Genomic DNA, 13,885 nt, shown 5'->3' with positions numbered 1-13,885 from the left:
GGTTGTCCGCCAGGACCCTTTCCAAATATCACCTTCAAATCCTTGACCATATCATGTACATCAGCACCAGTACGGTGGCGAGGCTTCGTCCGGTGATCCGCCTCACCTTTGAAATGCTTGCCTTTCTTTCTTACGGGATGCCTGCTCGGAAGAAATCGGCGATGTCCCAGGTACACATTCTTCTTACAACTATTCAAATATATACTGTCGGTATCATCCAAACAGTGCGTGCATCCGCGGTATCCCTTGTTTGTCTGTCCTGAAAGGTTACCGAGAGCAGGCCAATCATTGATGGTCACGAACAGCAACGCCTTTAGGTTAAATTCTTCCCCCATGTGCTCATCCCACGCACGTACACCTGTTCCATTCCATAGTTGTAAGAGTTCTTCAACTAATGGCCTTAGGTACACATCAATGTCGTTGCCAGGTTGCTTAGGGCCTTGGATGAGCACTGGCATCATAATGAACTTCCGCTTCATGCACAACCAAGGAGGAAGGTTATACAAACATAGAGTCACAGGCCAGGTGCTATGGTTGCTGCTCTGCTCCCCAAAAGGATTAATGTCATCTGCGCTTAGACCAAACCATACGCTCCTTGCATCATCTGCAAACTCCTTCCCATACTTTCTTTCGATTTTTCTCCACTGTGACCTATCAGCGGGTACTCTCAACTTTCCGTCTTTCTTACGGTCTTCTCTGTGCCATCGCATCACCTTGGCATGCTCTTTGTTTTGGAACAAACATTTCAACCGTGGTATTATAGGAGAATACCACATCACCTTGGCAGGAATCTTCTTCCTGGGGCGCTCGCCCTCGACATCACCAGGGTCATCGCGGCTGATCTTATAGCACAATGCACCACATACCGGGCAAGCGTTCAAATCCTCGTACTCACCGCGGTAGAGGATGCAATCATTAGGGCATGCATGTATCTTCTGCACCTCTAACCCTAGAGGGCAGACAGCCTTCTTTGCTTCATACGTACTCTCGGGCAATTTGTTGTCCTTTGGAAGCATATCATTTATCATTACCAGCAACTTTCCAAATCCCTTGTCAGATACATCATTCTCTGCCTTCCATTGCAGCAATTCCAGTGTGGTGCCCAGCTTTTTCTTGTCACCTACGCAATTCGGGTACAACAATTTTTTGTGATCCTCTAACATGCGGTGCAACTTCTTCTTCTCCAAATCACTTGCGCGGTTTCTCTTTGCATCGGCAATGGCCCGACCTAGATCATCAACAGGCTCATCTGATGCCTCTTCTTCACCTTCTTCCCGCATTGTCGGCTCAACTTCCTCCCGCATTACCGGCTCAGCTTCTTCCCCCATTGTTGTATCATCGTATTCAGGGAACCCATGGCCAGGATAGCTGTCGTCGTCCTCTTCTTCTTCATTGTCTTCCATCATAACCCCTCTTTCTCTGTGCTTGGTCCAAACATTATAGTGGGGCATGAAACCGGACTCAAACAGGTGGACGTGAATGGTTCTTGACGTAGAGTAATTGCGACCATTCTTACAGCCAGCACATGGACAAGGCATAAAACCATCCGCCCGCTTGTTTGCCTCAGCCGCAAGCAGAAAAGTATGCACGCCCTCAACGAGCTGGGGAGAGCATCGGTCATCGTACATCCATTGCCGGCTCATCTTCATTACACAACACCGAATAGACCAAATTAATACAAGTTCATACATAAAGTTCATACAACACTTAAATGCAACAAAAAAATAACTCTCTAGCTAAAGCATTTAAATGCAACAACAAATGCGATCAAGATTGCAACTAAGGTAACAATTGATCCAACAGCATAATGATACCAAGCCTCACTATCGATGGCATATTTTCTAATCTTTCTAATCTTCAAGCGCATTTTCTCCATCTTGATCTTGTGATCATCGACGACATCGGCAACATGCAACTCCAATTCCATCTTCTCCCCCTCAATTGTTTTCAATTTTTCTTTCAAGTACTCGTTTTCTCTTTCAACTAAATTTAACCTCTCGACAATAGGGTCGGTTGGAATTTCCGGTTCACATACCTCCTAGATAAAAATATCTATGTCAACTTGATGGGCATAATTTGTCATAAACACGAAATGCAACAAATAGTTTTAAAAGAGAATATACCACATCCGAATCATAACAAGGACGAGGGTCGACGGGGACGGATATCAAAACCATGACACTATGTATAACAAACAACGTACGGGTAAGATAATTATACGAGTAACTATATATCCAAATCACACAAACATCAATTTTTTATATAAAATTTCATGAACAAGAGGCTCACCACAAGGTGGTGCCGGCGAAGGGACGGTGCGGGCGATCGACGGTGGTTACGACGAAGATTTAGAAGGCACTAAGTAAAACACGCCTACATATGCAAACTAAGTATTATTTTGACCTCAAATTGCATATAAATCAAATACTACCACATATAATTCCTCCCAAATTACTAAAACCCACAATTAATCACTATATAAACCAATGCAAGAGCTAATCTAGCAATGAGAGATGAAAGGACAAAGTTGCTAACCTTGGTGATCATTTGAATGGATGGGGCCCTGCAAATCTTGACAAATTTGGGGCAAATTTTGTGATGAACTCGAGAGGAAGAAGGGAAGAACAGAGGAGAGGGAGAGGGGAAAGGGGGAAGAACAGAGTGCGGGTGGACGAAGGGTTTATATAGGACGACCTTTAGTACCGGTTCGTGCCACGAACCGGTACTAAAGGTGCTGGAAGGGCCCCACTCTGACAACATCCTGCCACCACTTTCTTTAGTACCGGTTCGTGGCACGAACCGGTGCTAAAGGTTCGCCACGAACCGGTACTAAAGAGCTCCTCCCGCCTAGCCGTTGGAACCGGCACTAATGGACACATTAGTGCCGGTTCTGTTACAAACCGGGACTAATGTGTCTCACATTTGACCCTTTTTCTACTAGTGACCCCTCCATCAGCACAGAGTGACCATCAGACTCTAGCTCCAGTTTCAACATGACTCCATGTAGTTGCGCTATGCTACCCTTCACCCTGTCGACTTCAAGCTCTCTCATGTGTGCACCATCTTGAATCAACTCTGCGCTATAGTCTGTGGAAGCCGCACAAGCCCTCAGGCTTGCACCACGTGTTTCCACGCCCCAGAAGTCAGCCACCATCAGCATCACGCTCCTACGTCGTCGTCGCTGAAATCACCGCCATCTTCTGCTTTGACCAACATCCATGTCAGTCCATCAGACTATCCAGTCCGACCCAGCCGATCTTGTCCGACTGCAACCATGCTCCACCCTACGTCGTGTCCTCCCGCACATCTTCATGCATTGCTTGACGCCCTGCGTATGCATGATCCTGCCACAACATGCTCCAGACTCCACCTGAGCAGTGTACGCACGCGGCTATCGCCGCACACGTCCATCTTCATCGACTTGCATCTTGTCAAATCTTTCATGGACTTGCGACCGCACCTTTGTTTTCCGTAGCGTTCCAGCACTTTAGACATGTTGTCAAGCTCGCTTGCAAACCACATCTCCATCTGAGTTTTCCCGTTACAGCCGCACATTGGCCTCAAACTGAACCTTGCTCATGATACCACTTGTTAAAATAAATCCAAGGCCACCGTCGATCTACCGAGAATCAAGCTATCACGCAAGCACGACACCGAGATTTGTTAACGAGGTTCACCGATATGGCTACATCCCCGAGGCATGACTACGGGGGCTCCTCCCCATGACACCGTCACAATATCGCCGGGTTACATCGTACGTGTGTCTATCCCCGATATATATGAGAGGCCTAGGATACAGGCGTCCTATTAGGACACAACTCATACCCTGTCTACACATAGTCCAAAACCAAGTCCAACTGTAACCTACCTTATACAATAATATTCGACACAACTATAACAGTGTTAAAAAGCTAGAGTTTTACTTGCCAAATTTCTTCCTTTTTTTATGATTTCAGAAAGAGTTTGGCTTAGATACTCCGTACATCAATGCAAAATCTGAACAGTTGGAAACCCAGATGTCCATAGCTACTGTTTGATGCTCTCCCAGTACCAGACAGGCAGCTCCTGTATGGTGTCTCTTGATCCATGGTATTGGGCATGGCACTCCCTATGTAGAAGGTCCGCAAAGCTTGCAGCCTAAATCTTTTCATCAATTGGTGCTTTGTATGCAACAAAGGCACCTTCTATTAGTTGTCAGGCCTCACCACGGGAACACGACGGGAAGTGAGGTAATTTCTTGCAGCACCTACTTTTCGCCAGTGTATGGTGGAACCGTAGCTAAGTGTAGTAAGATCTTTCAAGCATGATTTATCTGGTACCCGACACTATCGTTCTCGGCATGAAGTTCTGTGGTAGAACGCTCTCAAACAAAAAGAATCGCCGTTCGTCCAGATGAACGCAATGAGCCCACCTAGTTTCCGATCCCTCTCCTTCCCATGAACAAAGGGGAATCCACCCCTCTCTCTCTCTCTCTCTCTCTCTCTCTCTCTCATGTGCGTCTATGGGAACCACTGATAGCTACTGCCTGCCTGCTTTGGGCCTTCAGGGTGCAGCGGAAAGCAATATATTTCAGTCCGCTGGCTAGAAGACATTATTAATAGGAGTCTCCATTGATAGGGGTGATAGATCCCTCTGGATCGGATCGGCCTGAGATTTTCGGTAGTAGTGATAGGTATTACCTTCTCCTGGTGTGATGAACTGCCGCCAGTGGCCATGGTGGGATGATGACGGCGGCGATGAGTGGACAGAGAAATAGCGGTGGCGGAGCTTCCCGTCGCTGTCAGCTCCGCCTCGATCATTAGGTAGGGCTGGTGGGGTGCGAATCATTCTTGGCGTACTGCACTCGTGGCCCCCACCTCCCTTATATGGAGCTGCGCGACAGGGGACCGCAACCCAGTTGAGTTGAGTGTCCCCGATCAGGACTGAGTCAAGGGTCCAGTTGGCCGTTGGGCCAACTAAGAGGAGATCAACACTAACATTCTCTCTCTTGATCTCACCTTATACTTTTAATTTCACACTTTGACGTAACTCTTTTGACTTTCTCTTGATTTGCTCTTGGTCCTTGTCTTAGTGCAGATCAATACGTAGGGCGTGCCTCCTCATAACAGTTATCAGTTACCGTCAGATTAACAGCCACAATGCATCTTTCTGTATTGAAACAAGACCTTAACCTTTCTTTGGGCCCTTTAGTAATCCAGAAATCATAGACCTCCCATATTGCCCATGTCGACTGCATGTTCTCTTAACACGCTGGGTGGTAGGCCTTTGATAATCAGATCTGTAAGCATCTGTTTGGTACTTACACCGTTAGTGCTATCATATGATTTTGGATTTTCTCCTTCGCAACATATAACTCTTTGTCAATGTGTTTGGCAGTACACCTGACATGTTGACGTAGGAGATAAAATACTTGGATGATATATTGCTGCTGCATATCATCATCAATTCCGGGTAAGGTTTTCTTTAACCATTTAGCATGTCATGTAGCCCCATATCATGCTATACTTTGCGGTATACATAACTCATGACACCACAACTATTTTGCTTTTGGAGCTTTTCCACAATAAAACTCCAAAGGTACGTGTGTTTAGCTACTAGTGTGGCTTCACTAAACATCCCGCCAAAACTTAGTTCTTTTACTCACAACCTTTTGAGAGTATGTGTCCCTTTCTTATTTAGCATAAGGCTTGCAATACTTTGTAAGATTGCAAAACGTTCTTTAACTCCATTCCAGTGATCTATTGCTGGACTAGACTTCTGCCAAAAATTTCCCGGGTAATTGAGCTATGTCAGGGTAAATAGCACTGATTTTGCTTCCAACAGCTGAAGCACATGGAACCTCTTTCTTTTGATCGATCTCATGTTGGTTCCTGGAATACTTAATATTCACAAACTATTACCCTTGACTATAAGACAGGCGTAAGCTTACTCGCATGCATACTATATCTCATTAGAATCCTTTTCTAAGTATGCTTTTTGCGATAATCCTAATACCCCTCTTCTTTTATCCCGGTGAATTTCCATTCTTTGAGCGAATAGACCTTCACTGAGATTACTGTGATCATGACTTGATGTCACAAATAATCTTCGTTTTCTTCAACAGTAGATTGAACATCACTACTAGTAAGTAGTACATTGTCTACACGTCAAAAGCGGGAAAGTATTTCCCATCTTTGAACTTTGCAAATATTCAATTTTTCATCCTGACCTTCCTTAAAACTCAAAACTTCTCTTCGTCCTCTTTAATCTTTAGATACCACTGTTCAGTGGCGTGCCTTGATCCATAAATGGATTTCTTCATGTGGCATCCCATATTTTTCTTTTCTTTTCACAACAAAAACCTTGGGTTGTGTTGTGTAAGGGTTTTCTCATACAAATCTCCATTTGGGGGATGTTGTTGCTACATCCAATTGATGCAATTCCAAAATATTAGTATGCCACTAATGCCATTATGATTCTAATGCCATTGTGATTCTAATGCCATTATCACTTATCTTTTATTTGCATAAAGCCTTTTGCCACAAGTCGCGCTTAGTGGCTTTTCATATTCCCTCTGGAGTCACATTTTAATCTTGTAGACCCATTACAGCCTACTATTTTGGCTTCATTGTGAACTCTTTCTTTGTTCCAAAATGAGTAGGAATTTCTAGGTCTCATGACGTCTTCTGTTCTTGCCATTTCGACGAATGAGCGCCTCTCATGGCTTCACCAAAAGAGGCGGAATCACTTTATTTTCTATCTGGGGTTGTTTCTATTTTTCATTGCCAAGAGACGGTTGATACTACAGAGTCCTGAGTAACAAGAGTTCCCTTGACTTTATTTTCTTTTGAAGAGTTAACGACAGGTGTTGTACATCTGTTGTCATCTCAACTTCTGTCGTTCATACAACACCGAGACAACTGTTGTGCTTGAATCATTCGAAGTGAACATATGGTCCCACTTCTCTTCAAGCTTTAGTTCTCAACATACTTTACGCCTCAGATTATCCCATCTATTGTAAAGATGGTATATTTACTAGCTTTCGTTTGGGTTTATTTGATTTGGGGTATCAATGATATGAGCGATGTACTCCCTTTTCGATCATATTCTTCTTTAATAGATCATTCTTACTTTAAACATACATTGTATGCATCGTATTCAATTTTGAGGAGAATTTCTTATCTTCCTAATCTTTCTCCCCCTCGAAATATGGCACAAACTACTTTGTTGCCATAATTTCAAAACTATTTGTAACACTTGTGAACGAGGAGTCTTTTATTACTTGGTGTGGTCACATGATCAAGTCATGCAAGAACAACGGGAGTACTATTTCCTCATTCCTCTTAAGAACTCATCAGAGTTCTTTATTCTGTTGCACTTTCAAGAACTCATCAGAGTTCTTGATATTGGTACACTTTTGCAAGTTATGCTTGCAATCTTGACTTTTGTTCGCATATAACTTTATTTTGTCCTTCGGCTCTTTCGAAGTCACTGTCCAGCATGACACTATGGAAATGCATGGGATTTGTTTGGATAGCTTTAAAAGCTCCCCCAGACTTCTTCACTTGTATGTGATACTGAAGTAGTACGTGAGTCATCGCAAAAACTTTCTTTGCCATGCAAAGTTATGAATGACACAAGTGCCAAAACTTTTCTGACATGCGGTATTAAACTTTAAATGCATTGTTAACAATCAATGCACTGATAACCCACATATTTAATTCAACGTTGGTCAAATTGAACATGTGTGTTATTTATTTCAATCACTATTGAAGGACAATATGTTGATTACCTTTAGTCATAATGACTTAAAAGCATGCACTTATACTTTATTTTTCCTATTAATTTTTCTCGTTGGTTCCAATTTAATCAGAAAAAAAATAACAAACTGAAACATCATGAAAACTTTAGAGAGAGAGAAATGATAACTCATTTCCGGAACATATTTGTTCCCTTTTCTCTTTTATTGTACCGAGAAAAAATCAGAACGACGCTCGATTTTTCTTTCTTAACATCAGCAGTGCAGCTGAGTAAGTACTAAAACTTTAACTGGAGCATTGATGGAAATCAACTGTTGTTTGCAAAATTTCTCTCTTCCAGGAAAAATATTGTGTTTTAATTTAACATTGGTCAAAATTAAAACATACGATATTCTTGTACTTTGAATCCTAGACCACCGTTGGGCGGAAACGGGATTTGCGAATATCATATAATAATGTTGTCATCGTCAGCTATGATCATTAAATGACAACGTCATAATTAATTTTAAAATTCTTTTCTTTGAGAATTTCTCATCTTTATGGATTTAACTGTAAGAACAAACTAATGCTCAACTTTTCTTTCACTTAAAACAGCAGAAGCCTTTATGAACTTTAAGCTTAAAAGTTGTTTCCCCACACAGGGAAAAACTCATCTGTACTCATCATAATTAAATCATCTTTAGATCATGAAAAAAAAACATACTATTCAGAAGCATTGGTGTTACTTTTGTAATCTCTAAACAAATATCTCGTTGGTTCAATTTGAGTAGAGATCAATAATTCATCAAAAATATGCTTCTAAAAGGATAGACTTTGACTAACAAGGTGTACTTTGTGCATGCGGCCCAGCCGCAAAATTGACCCATGGTCAATATGCACCCGCCCGCATAGGCCTTTACTGTTTATGCAATTAAAACTATATCACCGTTGGACAAAAATAGAAATAAATGCACCTTTAGTTTCAATAATAAAACATGATCATGTTATTAACAACGTTGGTCATAAAAATAACATAATCATATTCATTTTAATAATCACTTTAATGCGCTCTTTAAATTTAATTCTATCTAAACTTTTATTTTCTTTGTAAAAGAGCACTATTAATTATTTACGCAGCGGCAAAACGTGAATAAAAATTCACGAACTTTTTAATCATTACAGAAACTTTTCTTTGACCGAATAAAAAATCATGAACTTTTTAATTTTCTTTATAAAATTCATGAACATTTCTTTTCTGAAAATGTTCTATTTTCATTTTCAGAAACTTTTTATGTTTACTTTCCTAAACAAAAAATTTCGTCGGAAAAATAAGTTGCATAGAAAAACTATTTTAAATCTGCCCAAAATATGGACAAAAACTATTAAAACCGAAAAGAAAACAGCAGCAGCAAGCGGCCTCGACTCGGCCTGGGCACGGGAGGCCCGCAGCGGCCCACGGCCTGCTCCCCCGCGCGCTTGAGCGAGTCGAGCCGCCTTGAGCCGGCCTGGGCCGCCAACGGCTACGGCCTCAGCTCCTTTTCAGCCTTCTAGGCCCGCGTTGAATTAGGTTTTCAATCTCAGCCATTCTTTTGAATCGGACGATCGTCCGTGCTGTTCGGTCAAACAAAACTAGCGGAAGCCGGCCCCGACGGAAACATAGCGCCACTCCGTTCTCTCCGCCCGATCCCCTTTCGTCTCCCTCGTCACTGTCCGGCGGCCGTGAAACAGGGGCACCGCCCCGGCCGCCTGCGCCGGTCGCCGGCAACGGCGGCAAAAAGCCACCACGCGGCGCCGCGCTTCCCTTCCTTTTCTGTGGCGAGAGAGAGAGAGAGGGTCGCGCTTGCACCCTCCTTTTCTCCCACACGGCTTCTCTTTGGCCGACCGGCCACCGCGCCGTGCTCCTGCCAACGGTGACGGCCACCGCGCCGCGCGGTTTCTCTTCCTCTTTCCCCCTCCTTTGTTTCCACCCGTCCACCAACCTCCTGTACGCGAGAGAGAGCAGAGAGGTGCCGCGGCCTTCCAATGCGGCGCCCCCGCTGACCCCTTTGTCGGCGTGCGCGAGCACCCCGAGGGGGAACACGCCGCTGTCAAACGGCTTGGTGGTGGTGCCCTTTGCCCCGATGGGGTTTGGTTCTTCGTCTCGGATCCTCGGCGTGCCGATGCGATTCGGGATCGAGAGGAACGGCGCGGCTGGAGCGGCGGCGCAACTTTTCTTTGAGATGTCTTTGCCCCCTTTTTGCTTTTAGGGTTCTTGGGGGAGGGGATCTCTTTTTCTTTGCGATCTATTTCAACCGAAAAAATCCTATACCCAACCTGTCTGATACCATAGATAGATCCCTCTGGTTCGGATCAGCCTGAGATTTTCGGTAGTAGTGATAGGTATTACCTTCTCCTGGTGCGATGAACTGCCGCCAATGGCCATGGTGGGATGGTGACGGCGGTGATGAGTGGACAGAGAGATAGCGGTGGCGGAGCTTCCCATCGCTGTCAGCTCCGCCTTGATCAGTAGGCAGGGCAGGTGGGGTGCGAACCATTCTTGACGTACTGCACTCATGGCCCCCACCTCCCTTATATGGAGTTGCGCGACAGGGACCCGCAACCCAGTTGAGTTGAGTGTCCCCGATCAGGACTGAGTCAAGGGTCCAGTTGGCCGTTGGGCCAACTAAGAGGAGATCAACGCTAACAAGGGGTTACTTCCGTCAGTGCGTTTTGTCCTTCAGTATGAGCCCCAAAAAAACTTATCGCACCCACATTTATGGACAGAAATTAATTTTGCATATATATCCTTTTGGCGAGAATTTTGTTCACGTACCTGACTTTACTTTTGTATATGAAAAAACAAAAGGAACATAGAGATTTAGTTTCAAATAACAGTGTTGTAATTAGACCATCCTAACACGTGTGTTCAATGATTTTATGTACTATGTAGGAAGCTTTATTATTTTTATTATTATATATATCAAGCTAATACAGCCGTAAAGTAGTTCAATCCCGGGACTCTAAGTTGAGAATGCACACAACCAATGTACAAATGTATTTTACAAGTATAGTAGTCCCATAGACCAGGAGAAAAATATTAAGGGAATGGACGTCAGCTGAAGCAACTCGATGGTAACAAATTCTCCTCATGTGTATACTGCCACAAACATCTCCCGGTCCTCCCTGCTTTCTGTCTGGTTTAGCTGGTGGTGCCACACCGAGCGAGGCTTTGTGTTTCCCGAATATCACCCCCCCCCCCCTAACGTGGCATCGGGTCACCGTAGCGGTTTGGCCTCCTTGCAACCACTACTGCAGAACTAGGTACTAGCGGCGGGCGCAGAATGTCTATCAGTGGCGGACAGGGCATTCGTCACTGCTGACAAACCCACTAGTAATTGATTAACAGTTGCAGACGCGCAGTATTTCCCACCACTGGTATCATAAGTATCATTGGCGGGCACCTAGTCCATGATACACAACCCTCAAAACTGCATGCGAATTAGGATCATGTAAGCACTGCAAAAATACAGCCCAGCTGCCCCGGCTCAAACCCCTGTACAAAAATACAGTCAAAATAGAGGCATATGCAATTCTACCATCCTGGAACCTTCGGTTGGTGGCCGATTTTCGTGTTTTGACCCTTTGCACAAAGTTTAGCCGGATTTGACCCCGGTTCGAAAGTATTTCGAGATTTGAACCTTTTTTCTACCGTCGGGTAGGCTAACGGTAGGGTTGTATAGGATACCGCCGCAAGCCTAGGCGGTAGCCCACTCATCCACGTCAGCACGAGTAAACGGCAGCCGTCTCCTGCCGTCCACCCTACCTCCAGGGTCCCTGGCGATAGGTCGTGCAACCCTACCGCGAGAGACCCCAACGGTAGACGCTAAACAGTTATAAACCACGGGGGCCGGGGCGTGGGGCCCACCTAGGAACCCCAGCCCCATCTTCTCCTCTGTGCGGCGGCAAGAACAGAGAGGGACCTGCCTCTCTCATCCCCTCCACCCCCCCCCCCTCCGATATTCTTTGTTTCTCCACCCTTTTGGCGGATCGAGATGGCTCCGAGGCGAGAGAAGTAAGCTCTATCGATCCCTCCAATTCGTTTTAGTTAAAAAGCTTTCGATTCGATGCATTATTTTGCACAAGATGAACCCTATTTCATCTAGTAGATTTTGAATTTTCTTGTTTTTATGTTTGTTTAGTTAGGAGTAATATGATGTTTGATGTGGTTGAATATGATAGAACCGTTTCATCTAGTAGATGAACCCTAGACATGTTCATAATTTTTTAAATTTTTTGATGTTTGATGTGGTTGAATATGATTGAATTTGATAGAACCCTTTTTTTTAATTGTTCACTGATGTTTGATGTGGTTCGGTGTAGTAGATTGATACATCTCCAACGTATCTATAATTTATGAAGTATTCATGTTGTTATATTATCTTTCTTGAATGTTTTACAATCATTTTATAGTCATTTTATATCATTTTTTGGTACTAACCTATTGACATAGTGCCCAGTGTCCGTTGTTGTTTTCTGCATATTTCTTACATTGCATGAAATCAATATCAAACGGAGTCCAAACGCAACGAAACTCCTGGAGAATTTTTTTGGGCCAGAAGACATCCAGTGGGCCAAGGAAGCACCTGGGGGTGGCTCGAGGGGAGCAACACCCACCAGGACGCGCCAGCAGGCCCAGGTGCGTCCTGATGGGTTGTGCCCACCTCGAGTGAGTGCCCCCTAAACCGCCTCTTCGCCCTATAAATTCCCAAATATTCCAAAACCCTTCGGGTAGCCCTAGATCAGAAGTTCCGCCGCCGCAAGTATCTGTAGCCACCGAAAACCAATCTAGACCCCATTCCGGCACACTGCCGGAGGGGGGATTCATCTCCGGTGGCCATCTTCATCATCCTGGCGGCCACCATGATGAGGAGGGAGTAGTCCATCCTCGGGGCCGAGGGTTTTTACAGTAGCTATGTGTTTAATCTCTCGCGCGTGATCTTGAGATGTCACGATCTTGATGTATCATGGGCTTTGTTAACATAGATGGATCATATGGTGTTTCTCCCCTCTCTACACTTGTTGAATGAATTGAGTCTTTACCCTTTGAAGTTTTGTCTTGTCAGATTGAATGTTCAGATCTGAGAACACATGATATATGTCTTGCATATGAATACCCGTGGTGACGACGGGGTATTATTTTGATTCACTTGATATATGTTATGGCACTCAACTTGCAGATTCCCGAGGTGACTTTGGGGTAATTAATGAAGCCACGAACCTGGGGTAGGGCCATGGACCTGTCTAAGGTACCCTACCCAAGGACATCTCTAGAAGAAACTACTTATCAATCGACCTAGAGGTGTTCCACTCGACAAGCTCGAGGACACTCGACCATGAAGGTGACCACTCGACCATGAAGCTAACCACTCGACGGCCAGAAGATCTAAAGTCACTCTGCACGCAACGGTCTGTCATTAAGTAGCCTTTATGGTCTTCATAGCAATTTATGGAGGCGTTACCAGTAACCCCCTGACTTAATGTACTTTAAACCCTGCATAACTGAGGGCCGGAGGGGTCTGGCGAACTCTATATGTCGGAGTAATGGGCCACGGGTAGGCTAACCCGAGCCCCTGGACCTTTCAAGACATCGGGGCAGGCTGCGCCCCTCAAGACCCCACGATAAGGAGCCGCCTTCAGGAAGTCGGCGGCTAGGCCGCCGACTGCCCCTCACGGCCGAATCCCAGGGACGACTTCAAGATAAGCTGACTCCTAACTGACGGCTTCCAGAGAAACCGGCTATGGGGAGTCGGCCCGCAACTCCAACCACCTCCTGCCTTCGCCACGATGGACGGGACGGGGTACGGTCACCATATGGCCGTCCCTGCCCCGCTTTGGAAGGGCTGGCATGGCTACAGTGCGCCGTATCACTGGAGATCTCCAGCCGGCGCGGCACTGTTGCCATGCCTGCCCTGACCTCTGCCCCCGTGGGCGGCGCACTGTGCCCACGACGACCTGCCTGTACGGCCCGGAGACGGCGGGTCCCCACCCGTCGGCGAGAACACCACAAGACAGACCCGTCGGGAGTCGGCCCACAGGAGTCGGCCAGCCCCTCCCACGGGCCCCGCACGCCATTAACCAGACAAGACGAGGAATGGCGACAGTGATCGTCCGTCAGGCGGCGGCACTGT

Source organism: Triticum aestivum, chromosome 1B (genome assembly GCF_018294505.1).
Source record: "Triticum aestivum cultivar Chinese Spring chromosome 1B, IWGSC CS RefSeq v2.1, whole genome shotgun sequence".
Lineage (NCBI taxonomy): Eukaryota > Viridiplantae > Streptophyta > Magnoliopsida > Poales > Poaceae > Triticum > Triticum aestivum.
The sequence above is the reverse complement of the archived record's forward strand: the minus strand, read 5'-3'. Positions refer to the sequence as shown.